At 39.3% G+C, this 10927-nt stretch overlaps 1 long non-coding RNA gene across 1 annotated transcript; it reads right to left on the reverse strand.

Annotated features, from left to right (window-relative positions):
• Positions 1-3373: 3373 nt before the first annotated feature.
• Positions 3374-6527, reverse strand: LOC306800305. Its single transcript, XR_013773804.1, has 2 exons — positions 5867-6527; positions 3374-5393 (listed from the first exon to the last, which is right to left on the reverse strand). It is a non-coding gene; the product is annotated as an uncharacterized lncRNA (long non-coding RNA).
• Between the last annotated feature and the right edge of the window lie 4400 nt (positions 6528-10927).

Here is a 10927-nt window from a genome sequence, read left to right on the forward strand (position 1 = left end):
TTTGACTTTCACTTGCTATTTGAAACTGTATCTTCAGAAGTTTGAGCTCTTTGACAATCTGACATTTCACTCTCCTTGCTTAGGTGTGAGTGTTTAGGAAATGTGATACTCTTACTTAGGAAGGAGACAGCCACAAGGATCACTCTCATTTTTTGACCCATTTTTCAGTTGTCTTTGACATTTTGATGTTCTTCCGCAGGAATATACTGGGAGGATGCAAACGGAACTTTCCTGGGAAAGGAAGGCGGAACACAGTTACCTGAACCACTTATATTGAGCTAAGAAGGAAGTTATGACTTGCTGAGGCAAGTTTACTTTAATTTTCCTGACTCAGCTAACAGCAGGTAATGAACCACTTCTGCACCAAGAAGTAGCTCTCAGGAAAAAAAAAAAAAAAGAAAAAACAACAAACCTGCTTTTACAGCTAAAGGTCCCCTCCCACACTCTTATCTTTTGGACAACTTGAGCTCAATGGGCTTTGAAAAAATTATTGCACCAAAGCCTTTCATAAAAACTTTGTGTTTAATGAAAAAAAACAAACAACAAACACTAAAACCCTTAATTTCAAAATTACTTCAGTGACCAGCCTCCAAAAGCCCATCTCTAACATGTGATGAGGAAAAAGCAGAGGTACTTAATGCCACACAGTCTTTTAACAGTTAAGACCAGCAGCCCTCAGGGTACTCAGTTTACTAAGCTGGAAGAAGGGAACTATGTTCTTCCTTCTTTTCCAAGGAGTTTTCCTCTGCAACATATAGTGTTTCACTGGACACTGTCTAAGATGAGAAAGAAGACTGAATGTTTATTACAGGTACTGTGAAATAGTTTAATGTATCTTGATCGTGCGATACCTCACACAGGTATTTTAGGAATCTATTGAGAATCATCACTCTCTGTCAACTTCCCAGTATTCCTGAAGGCCCCAGGTCGTATTTGACACCTGAGGTGCAGAGCAACTTGCAATGGAGTGTGCAGGAAGTGGAGTGGTTGATGATTAAACTGTTTTTACATGCATTTGAGCATGTACTGCAGTCAGCTTTTATTTCTCACAGGCAGTTGCCATCCACTTGCATTCATAATGTGCAACAGTGCTGCCTGTTGCTGCAGAAAATAGTCTTCTAGAATTGTTTCCATGGATGATTCCATCATGGGAGTTGGTACCTGACTTTGGTATAGGCAAGGTAAGGTATGTCTAAGGAAAAGAGGAGAAAAATTAAATTATGTCATTAAATTGTGAATGTGACTGTTACCAGGGCTTTGAGATAGTTGCACAAGACCTTTCTGGACTCACGCCCTTGTGATTTTCCTGGGATAGAAACCTCATTAAACTGTGTAAAATAATAAGAAAATCTTTGAAAGCAATTCTTCTGTTCCTTCTCATGCCACCCATATCAAAGCACAGACATCTCTTCTGCCTCTTTTCCTCCCTCATTTATTTACTTTCTTTTCCTTAGCCTCTGGCATTTCTCTCCTCCAAAGACTCATTGAGGGCCGGTGTTAACCTGGGCCTGTAGTCTTTCAGCTTAGATCTGCATTTCTGGCACAGTAACATAAAATATTTGTACTGGTTCACTCTAGAGAAAAAAAACCCACATCCATCCTCTCTCTTCCTTTTTGCCCAATGCTGATTTTGCTCATGTTTTCCAAGGGCTTCTTTCCAAGAAACTCACCAACTGCCCCATGTCAGACACTCATCTCCTCCTATTCAATAATGATATTCTTCTGACTAAGTTCTAAATGCCTTTCAGGAAATTTGGCATCCAAATAGAAATGGTGTTGATGTCTGGCAAGATCTGACAAGGTCTTGGCACACTTGGCTCTCTGCTATCAGCAGACTGTAAAATCATGGTGAAGGATGGGACAAAGTAATGAAAAAACCCACGTTGTTTGGTTACACATAATATTTGATGGACTATTTTCCTGCACTTGGCTAAGACATAACAGAAACACAGTGACAGTTCTGTTCATTTGAAGTTCAGAATCTCAGTTTTACACGTATATCCTAGAAATAAAGTAATTGGAAACAATTGGCCTCAGACCTGAGAACAGTGTATCCTTTTGGACTTGCTAAACAGGAATTTTAGGGGGTTTTGGTGGTTTGTCTTTGCAGGCAGACTAGCTTGACTTGTTCCTGAAAGCATTTTTGGCCTCTGATCATAAACTGAATTGATATAATTTCTTGCATTAATAGCAAACAAAACAAAGTATCCTGTTAGAAAGCCAGTGCAATTCAGGGCAGACCAAAACATCAGAAAAAAATAATACAAAAAACCAAAACTAATACACCTTTAAGTCACAAACCCTTGCTTTTAGCATGCTGTGGTCTTTCCAAAGTTTGCAAATGGCTGCATGTAAAGAAAGGTTTGAGATATTTATGCTTCCTTTCCTCACCTGAACTGCTAACTTTGTCCTTTCTTTTACAGTAACTGCTTTTATTACTTAAAACACAGAAACTTGTCTATTTGTTTTTCATGTTTAGTTTAGCTAATTCTGTATGCTTTGTATTGTTTTACATTGTAGGGTCTACCTACTAGGCAAAAATCACAAGAGTAGTAAAAATCCCATTTTTGTTTCACGTTATTTCCTTCATGGAAATATTCTTTGGGATGCTCTTTGCTTTTTTATTATTATTTTTTACTAAAAGCTGGTTGTTTGATGACTAGAACTGGTGCCCTTACGTGAAACTAGGCTGTATAAATGATGATGCTTTGAGAATGCATGTGCTGTGATATCTTGAGAACCTTGCATGCTGCAAGAGTTGTGGTGTTCAGTATGACAGTGCACACATGTGGCCAGAAAAACAGGTCAGTTCTTGTCTCCCTGACACCTTTATATGACTGCAGTTGTCTGGAGGAATTGATAATTAAAAACATCCAATGTTCATTGAGCTGAATGAAGTATTAAACACCATTTGAAGAGCTTTCCTCTCAAAATACATATTTTTCTCACTTTCTCCCAAATCAGAGAGAATTAATTTAACTTAAATGAATTTACTTATCAGTTATTTACAGATTGAATATATGATAATTTAAACATTATTAATGTATTTTATATAACCATAGGACTTATTTGTGTACTCAGTTTCATTGGCTGGTAACTGATTAACTGAGGAAAAAAGACTGCATGTTTCTGTTGGCTTATATAATAATGGTACAACAGTTCTACAGTGAATTTTTTTGCTTGGAGTGATGGTCTTTATTTCCAATCTTTAGCTGTATCAGATATATTAGCTGAAAAGTTACTTTACATTTTCTGTCCAGGCCCCTTCAGTTGCTGGTTTCTGCTGAGTCTGCTGTGTCAGACTTGTAGTTACCAACACAGAAAAAGGACTTTTTTTTCCTGGTTCTGAGTCCTGATGGGTTTCCCCCCCCCACCCCCCAAATATGTAGATGGCTGGATAAATGGTCCTAACATGATTGAGGGAGGTGGTGGGTTCCTAGAGCCTTTGAGGCATAGGAGCCAGCCCTGCCTGTAACCTCTATGACAATGACACTTTGCCAGGACTGTAAACTTAATGCAAGTAAAATTAATGATAACTTCATTTTTTAAATGCCTGCAGTTTTAGCAAGTAATAAATACATCCCATCTCCCACCCTTTCACAGTAGTCCCCTCTTGATGAACCATTTTATGCCATGGGATGTCAGTGCTATGGGCCTGAATTCCTGACTTCTCTCTGGGTGAAATTACTGGCTAGGAGAGGTTAGTGCCTGAGGTAGTGTGATAGAAAATATGAGCCCATTGGACTTGGACCATTTCTTTAGGCAAAGGTGTTCTGAAGACAGGCAGGGGAGGGTTAGAAATCTAAAAAGCCTCCATTTAAATGGCAGTATATGAGGTGTTTGAGCTGCAGAGGTGAGGCAGGGATGCCACTGTCAGCTATCTCTGTGATTTTCCAAGGATCCTCAACCAACAACCTTCTGAGGTGTTGTAAGCACACAATATTGTCCAGCAATTGAACCTGTAGGTTTAGGCCAACAACAGTAACAGCAAGGAAAATTCATTTCTAGCTGTCAAAAAATTATTTTTTCTAGTCTGACCTATTTTCTTCATTCATCTAGTGACAATCTGCATAAGGAAAATTGTTACCTCCTCCTTCTGGTGGTGTGGCTATAGAGATTTAGCCTTCAAAAATGTCAGTATTTAGTTTAATTTGGAGTGCTTTGAAATGTGGCTTATTTATTAACCTGGAGATTGGTGACTCTTCACTGTTCTAGATAGTGGAAAAAAGATTGGTTGAAACATCAGACCCAGCCAGCTCAACATCTTCAAAGGTTACACTAGTGAAATCCCCAAACTAGAGAGTTGCTGTGTACCAGAAATTTCTGGCACTATTGAACATCAATAGCTCCATACTCTCAATTCCAGATTATATTCACCCATTAACTATAGATAAGGGTTTATAGTGAATCGTAACCCCCCAAACTTCCTTAGTTTGGCGAAAAAGTAATTCATCAACAATGATTCTAATTATTGACAAGTATTGGAACAGTGTTCCTCCAATCCAAGGAACATCTCTCTGCTGAAAAGACAAAGGGACCTTTTCAGTGAGTAAATCTGCAGATTGGGAATATAAAAGACACACAAATGCTGAAGTTAAAGTCTTCTTCTTGAGGTTCTGTAACATTTCTATTGTCAATATTCTGATCAGCCAGAGTCATCCTCAGTAACACAAAGTGCTGCGAGTGAGCACGCAGATTTGGACAATAAATATTAAAAATGGGTATCATGTACCAGTAGATGCCAGTATACACCAGTTGAAATCCATCAATAGGTCTGGTAGATCAGGGACTAGAAGGGAGGGAAAGCAGACTGACCCTTCTGGTGTGTTCTAGACTCACAAAGCAGCAGCTGTCCTGCCTTCAAGCAGAACCTCTCACGTGTTGTCAGGCCTTATGTCAGCAGCTGAAAGAAGTTTTGGTGTAAGCATATGCAGAGGGAAAAAAAGAACCCAGACCAAATTTGGGAGGAAAAAACCTGGGGAGAGGGTGACTGTTTGAATTAATGTAATTTATTTTGTGTGTGTGGATAAGTGTAGCCTCAGGTCTTTGGAGAGTCAAGCTGGAAGGCAGAGTAGCAGTGCCAGCTCTGGAGAATCAAGGCAACAAGAAAAAGAGAAAGAAAAGGAGCAGCAGCAGCACAGGAAGCAACACACTGGAAATGGAAGAGAACTGGAAAAGAGCCATAACCACAAACATGGGGAAAAAACAAAAGAAGAGCAAAGAGAAAGATGATCAACAGGTGAAATCTTGTCACTTTACAGAATGACAGAGGATAAAAAATTTACTTAATTTCTTATTCATACGTGCTTCCATCCCTGGAGATGTGTGCTAATTTTGGACATGCAGATCCATAGGATATACAAACCCATCAAGAACACACCCATGGGTGTGTTCTGACTGGACTTGACACCAAGGGACACATAACCAGTGCATGGGGACACCCAGGGAACACACAACCCTCTGGCATCAGTCCAGCATCTACTGATTAAGGCAGGGACACGCTGGAACAGTGCTGGTTGAGTGGGGGGTCTCAGGAATGCTGGCTCAGCAGGCACAGGGTGCTGGGATGAGCTTGCCAGGGTATGGTCCCCAAAAGGGTGTGTACATGGGGGGATGGCAGTAGGTTGGAATGTAGCATGGGATTCCAGGTATGGGCTATTGGTGTCCCTGGGATTGAGGTCACCCTGATGCTGGGGCCCCTGGGTTGGAATCAATATCCTTAGAGAAGCTTTTTGTCACCTTGTGTTTCCATGGTTGCCTTCAGTCCCTCCCAGTCACTCCAGGACTATTCCATAGTGACTTTTTAATGCCATGCACTGTCTCTTCTTGTGGACAGGGAGGACAGGAATTGTCCCTCTCCAGGGACAGCTGGGGCTGGAGCACCTTGATCTAATTCCCAGCTCCTAGTGCTGGTTTCAGTCTTTGCTGTGTCCTCTCATGTGCTGCCTGAACATGACAGGATGGGACTGGGGCCACAAGGAGGCTGCAGGGACACCCCTGGCTCAGACCACCCTTGTTACTCCAGGTTTGTCCCCTGGAGCAGATGCTGAGTCCCAGGAGACACAGAGTGCTGGTGTGGGAAATCTGGGTTGAGTGCAGATCTTTATGGAACATACTGTGGGAATGAGAAATCCAGAAGTTGAATAAAATTTGCAGGCGAGCTCCTGGGAGACACAAAGATGGGGCTTGGCAGGAAGTCCTGTGTGGCACCACTGCAGGAATGGGGTGTACAGCAAGAGGCACTGAGGAGTGTGGGACAATTTAATTGCTTCTGATTTCTGCAGAGTTTGAGCATGCAAGAAATAATGGACCCAAAACCAAGGCATTGCAACCACTGCAATGGTGGTGCTCCTCCATGGGTGTCATTTAAATGTGGGAATGTTTGGTTTTTGCGTTTTTTTCTTCCTTGAAAGTTTTTGTTAACCATGTATTTCACCAAGACAGTTATTTATAGCACAGCCAGCTATTCAAGAAAGTTGTCCAATGGCTTCAGGGTCCAGCCTCATGTGTGACTTGTGAAAATCCCTTTTTTTTGCCTGAAAACGAAATGGTTGCACTTAAGTTTGCCCTAAGTTTTATCTTAAAAAACCACAATTGCCTCCTGCGAAGGCCCTCACCCCAACACAATTACTTTCCTTATCTCCTATACTTTTAAGCCTTTTAAAGGTCTGTTATTAATACACTCTGAATCTTCAAATAGGAAAGTTAATAATTCTCAACTTGTTGAATTAAACACTTGCTACGAGTTGCAGTGAAATAAAAGGCATGTACACCTTCCATGAAAAGTGAGTTTTCTTAAGTGTGAGATCTCATCAGATCTCATGAGGAAAAATTTGTAAAAACCTTATCTAAAAACTTAGATTTTTCATCAAATTCTCTGCAATTTAGCAAAATTTCATGGTGACAGTCTCAGTTCCATAAATTTGCTTTTCTGCCAGTTCTAGCTGGAAAACAGTCCTAGCACTCCATTTCAAATTGCTACAGTTACTACCAAGAAGAGTATGTATAACTCAAATTACTGTCACTCATTCAGAAAATGTCAAATGTCACTCATCTCTGATCTTTGCAAGACTTTCTTTGAAGTATTTCCTGATTAATTATGACAGATTTTTAGAATTCTTCCACAGTAGGGAATCATGTATTAGATCTGTTTCATGGCACCTCATCTTCTGTTCCTGGAAGCAAATAAAAACTGGGGACAAATGCTTGTGTTAAATGTGTTGTTTAGTGCATTTTTACTAGCCTTCAATCTAAGAAGCCTTTTATATATATATATTTTGTTTTTTTCAAAAAGTGCTAAAAAGTATCAGTGATAGCCAGAGAAAAAACACAAAACCAGGGTTCCAATTTTGCACACTGTCCCCCACACACCATCTCCATGCCAAAACTTTTTGCTTGCTACATACCCATTTTTTGCTTAGCAAAACAATGTGCTAGAATGTTCCCAAGCCTTGCACCTGTGAATGTGCTTTATATCTTAGTCCAAGTCTCTGTTAATAAGTACAAGTAAGAATATTAGATCCCAAGACACTTAATTTGCTCCAGCACCAGCCTTGATCAAACCTTTTGTTACCAAAACAGAAATTCTTGTGTGCACACCGTTTCTTTTTGCCTTCAAGATGCTATACCCATACTTTATGATTAATTCAGGAACTCATTCTTTTTTAAACATTCTGGTGTCTGGTAGCATCCCATTTCCATCACTGGTCAGAGTGAAACCAAAAATGATCAGAGAATTAACTGGCTGTTGAGATCATCTTCAGACATATCCAGTAGCAGGCCTGGTCTCCACAGTAAATGCAGTCTCCAGACAGCTCTCTGGGTCCAAGCTGGACATTGCTGATGGAGACTTGCACTGCTCTGCAATGCTGCCTTATTACAGGGGCTTGTTATACAGGTGGACTTTGCCTCATAAGCACTAAGGCTGAGTTGAAGTTCTGACCTCTTTGTTTGGCAAGCTGAAGTGGAATTCTTGCACAAAATGTCCAGGTCTTTGTAAATCAGGATCCACAGGTTCCAGTCTGCTGATGGCACTGATTACCACAACCTTTCTGCCAGTGAAGCCATCCATTAGTGCCAGAAGTGTTCCTACAACAGAGCTAACAGAAAAATACAATTTTCATTCACTGGTTTAGTAAATTTTCTTCAGTTCCACATTACTGTCTCCACTGATCCCTCAAAAAGGACAAGCTTTTAATGAGAGATGAGATGCTGATTTGCAGAAGACTCCTTTTAAGACATTAGATGTAGATAACACAGACCTTGGGCTGATTTCAAGCTTATTGAATTGTTTTCATTTCTCATTTAAAATCATCTGAAATTCACTAGCACTGAATTACTATTTTTCAGGTTAAATGAAGATGTCACATCAAGTTAAATAGGTTGCAGTCTTCACAAATATCAAGCACCTTCTATACAAGAAGCAAGACATGTCCTACCTATTAACCTGGTCTTGTTCACTGGCACATATGGGAGCAAGAGCATCAAACTCATCCAGGAAAATAACTGAAGGTTGCATCTGCCTACAAAGAAAACACAGGAACACTGGCATCAAGAAAACAGCACTATTTGAAAGAGAAAATACATGAAAAACATGGTTACAAGAGTGCTGGAACTGGCTAGTTTGGGAGGTTTTTTTGAGGGGGATGGTGGTGCTTTAAAATTTTTTCTTGTTAGCATTATTAATATTTCCCAATACATCCCAAGATTTCCAGCCCCCCAAAACCCCACTGGAAAAGGAAACACTGACAGTGCCATTTCAGTGGAAGGATCTGACAAAACATACAAAATAATTTCTTCTCAACCGCAGAAAATTAGTTACAACTCAGATAGAACATGTGGCACATTTCAATCTTACCTGCTCAAATATTAAACAAGACTGTCATTCATATTCTCCTACCCATTCACTCAGGCATTTGTCACCATTTCTCATAAAAAATATTACTCCCCCATCACCCTGGCTGCATTCATTAGCAAGTGCACAAGCTACCAGTGTCTTTCCAGTCCCTGGGGTGCCATAGAATAGAAAACCTCTGCAATTAAAAAAAAAACCACATAAGAAAAAAACCATAATGGAAAAGTGTCTGTTACGACCCCCATGTGTAAAACACACAGCTCTACTCTGCTCAGCAAAACACTTCATGGATAAGACAACAGTAAAAGCTAAAGTGTGAGAAAAGTCAAAAGGGTTCCTACACAATTCAACAAGGCAGAAAATTAAATGAGTAAAGAGGATAATGTATATGTACAAAACATTGAGAAAAGATAGTAACATCCCAGAAGAACACATCCAAAACTCTGACAAACCAGTAGGGGTGGTTACAACACAGTGGAGCCAAATAAGCTTCCAGTGCAGAAGCTGAGATCAGGATAGCTTAGAAATCACCAGTTATGCATATTCACTCTCATTTTCACAAAAGGTAAGATTTGAGAGTAAAGCATTTAATTGCCCCTTAAATAGCTTTAAGTTTCTGGGTCTCCCTTTGTAGGTGATGCAGAAGAAGTTATCTAAAGCTGGGAAGGTATTCTGCATTTCTGCATTTCCATCAGCTAGAAAAGCCAAGATGCTGCTACTTCAAAATGTATTTCATTTAATAAAGAAGCAAAAGACAAAGATTTTATTTTCAAACAATTTTCATAATTTGTAATACTTTTTAAAGTTACTGAAAGCAAAGTCCCATTTCCATATACGATGATTGAATTTTGGTGACCAAGAATATATGTTAATAATTAAATCTCTAATAATTTCATTTTGTAACACAGAAGTCAGCTGTGCAAGTGGACAGATTCCTATTTTAGTCCAAGCATAACAAAACATTGCAGGATTCTGGTTGCAGGTTCTGACAATTGTAAAACTGATGCTTGAGCATTTGAAAAAAAAAACAGAGTTTCTGGGAGAGACAAGTGGACTTCCATGAAGCAAACTACAGTTGACTACCAACAGGTAATTCATTGTATGTGGAACTCTAAAGGAAAAAATCTCCCACTCCAGCTTTTAAAGGCAAAACATCTTTAAAGGATAATCTCTCCTAGAGATTAATTCAATATCTGAACCTACATACATGCTGTTTTTTATAAAACTAGTTTTTACTACTGCTACTTCCTTCCCACCCCCCATTAAACAGTGCTGAAAATTTTGGAGAACTTTTATATGTAAAAGAAAGCCACAGCCTCAATAAAGTTCCATTAGAAATTTGATGTTAACACAAAGGAAAGGTTTACAGCAATTTTCAAATTGCTTGAGAGAAACCTGCAAGCCAAGGGAGTTGTGGAGAGCCCATTACTGGAAGCTTTCATAAATAGTGCAAATGTCTCAGTGACATGATGAAGTAAAAATCCTTACTGAAACAACTATTTGCATTGGCTCGACACCAGACAGATTTGCTTCAATTTTCATGTGATCCCTGTGAAGACCTGAAGTGAAAATGCAAGCCCTGAAACAGCTGTGTGTAAAAAATCATAAGGCAATTCAGGAAGCACAGTATAAGATACAATACAGATATTGTGTTGCAGCATATCACTGTTACTTCATATTTTCTGAAGAAGATATTTCCTCCACTCTTAAAGCACAGGTCTTGCATAACTGACAGTAAGATTATAATTAGAAAGCAAAAATAAATATTACTTTAGACTACACTATGCTTTGGAGGAAGAAGTTTTTTTAAACTAAATTAAAAATAAATAATCACTCTATGTGAAATAGTAAAATAAATTAGTGTCTACTTTTTCCAGTAGAACACCCCATGATCTCCATTCCTTTGCCTTCTATCATCTCTGTACAGCCAGTTTTTTGCAAGATTGCTTCTGCTAAGATACAAAGCTGACATGTAAGAGAAAAGAGAGAAAAATACAAAAAACCCATTGAAACTGGCACACATGATCAGTATGACATTTTGATATAGTGAACACAAAGTAAGAATCTCTGGCA

Source organism: Erithacus rubecula, assembly GCF_903797595.1.
Source record: "Erithacus rubecula genome assembly, chromosome: 3".
Taxonomy (NCBI): Eukaryota; Metazoa; Chordata; class Aves; order Passeriformes; family Muscicapidae; genus Erithacus; species Erithacus rubecula.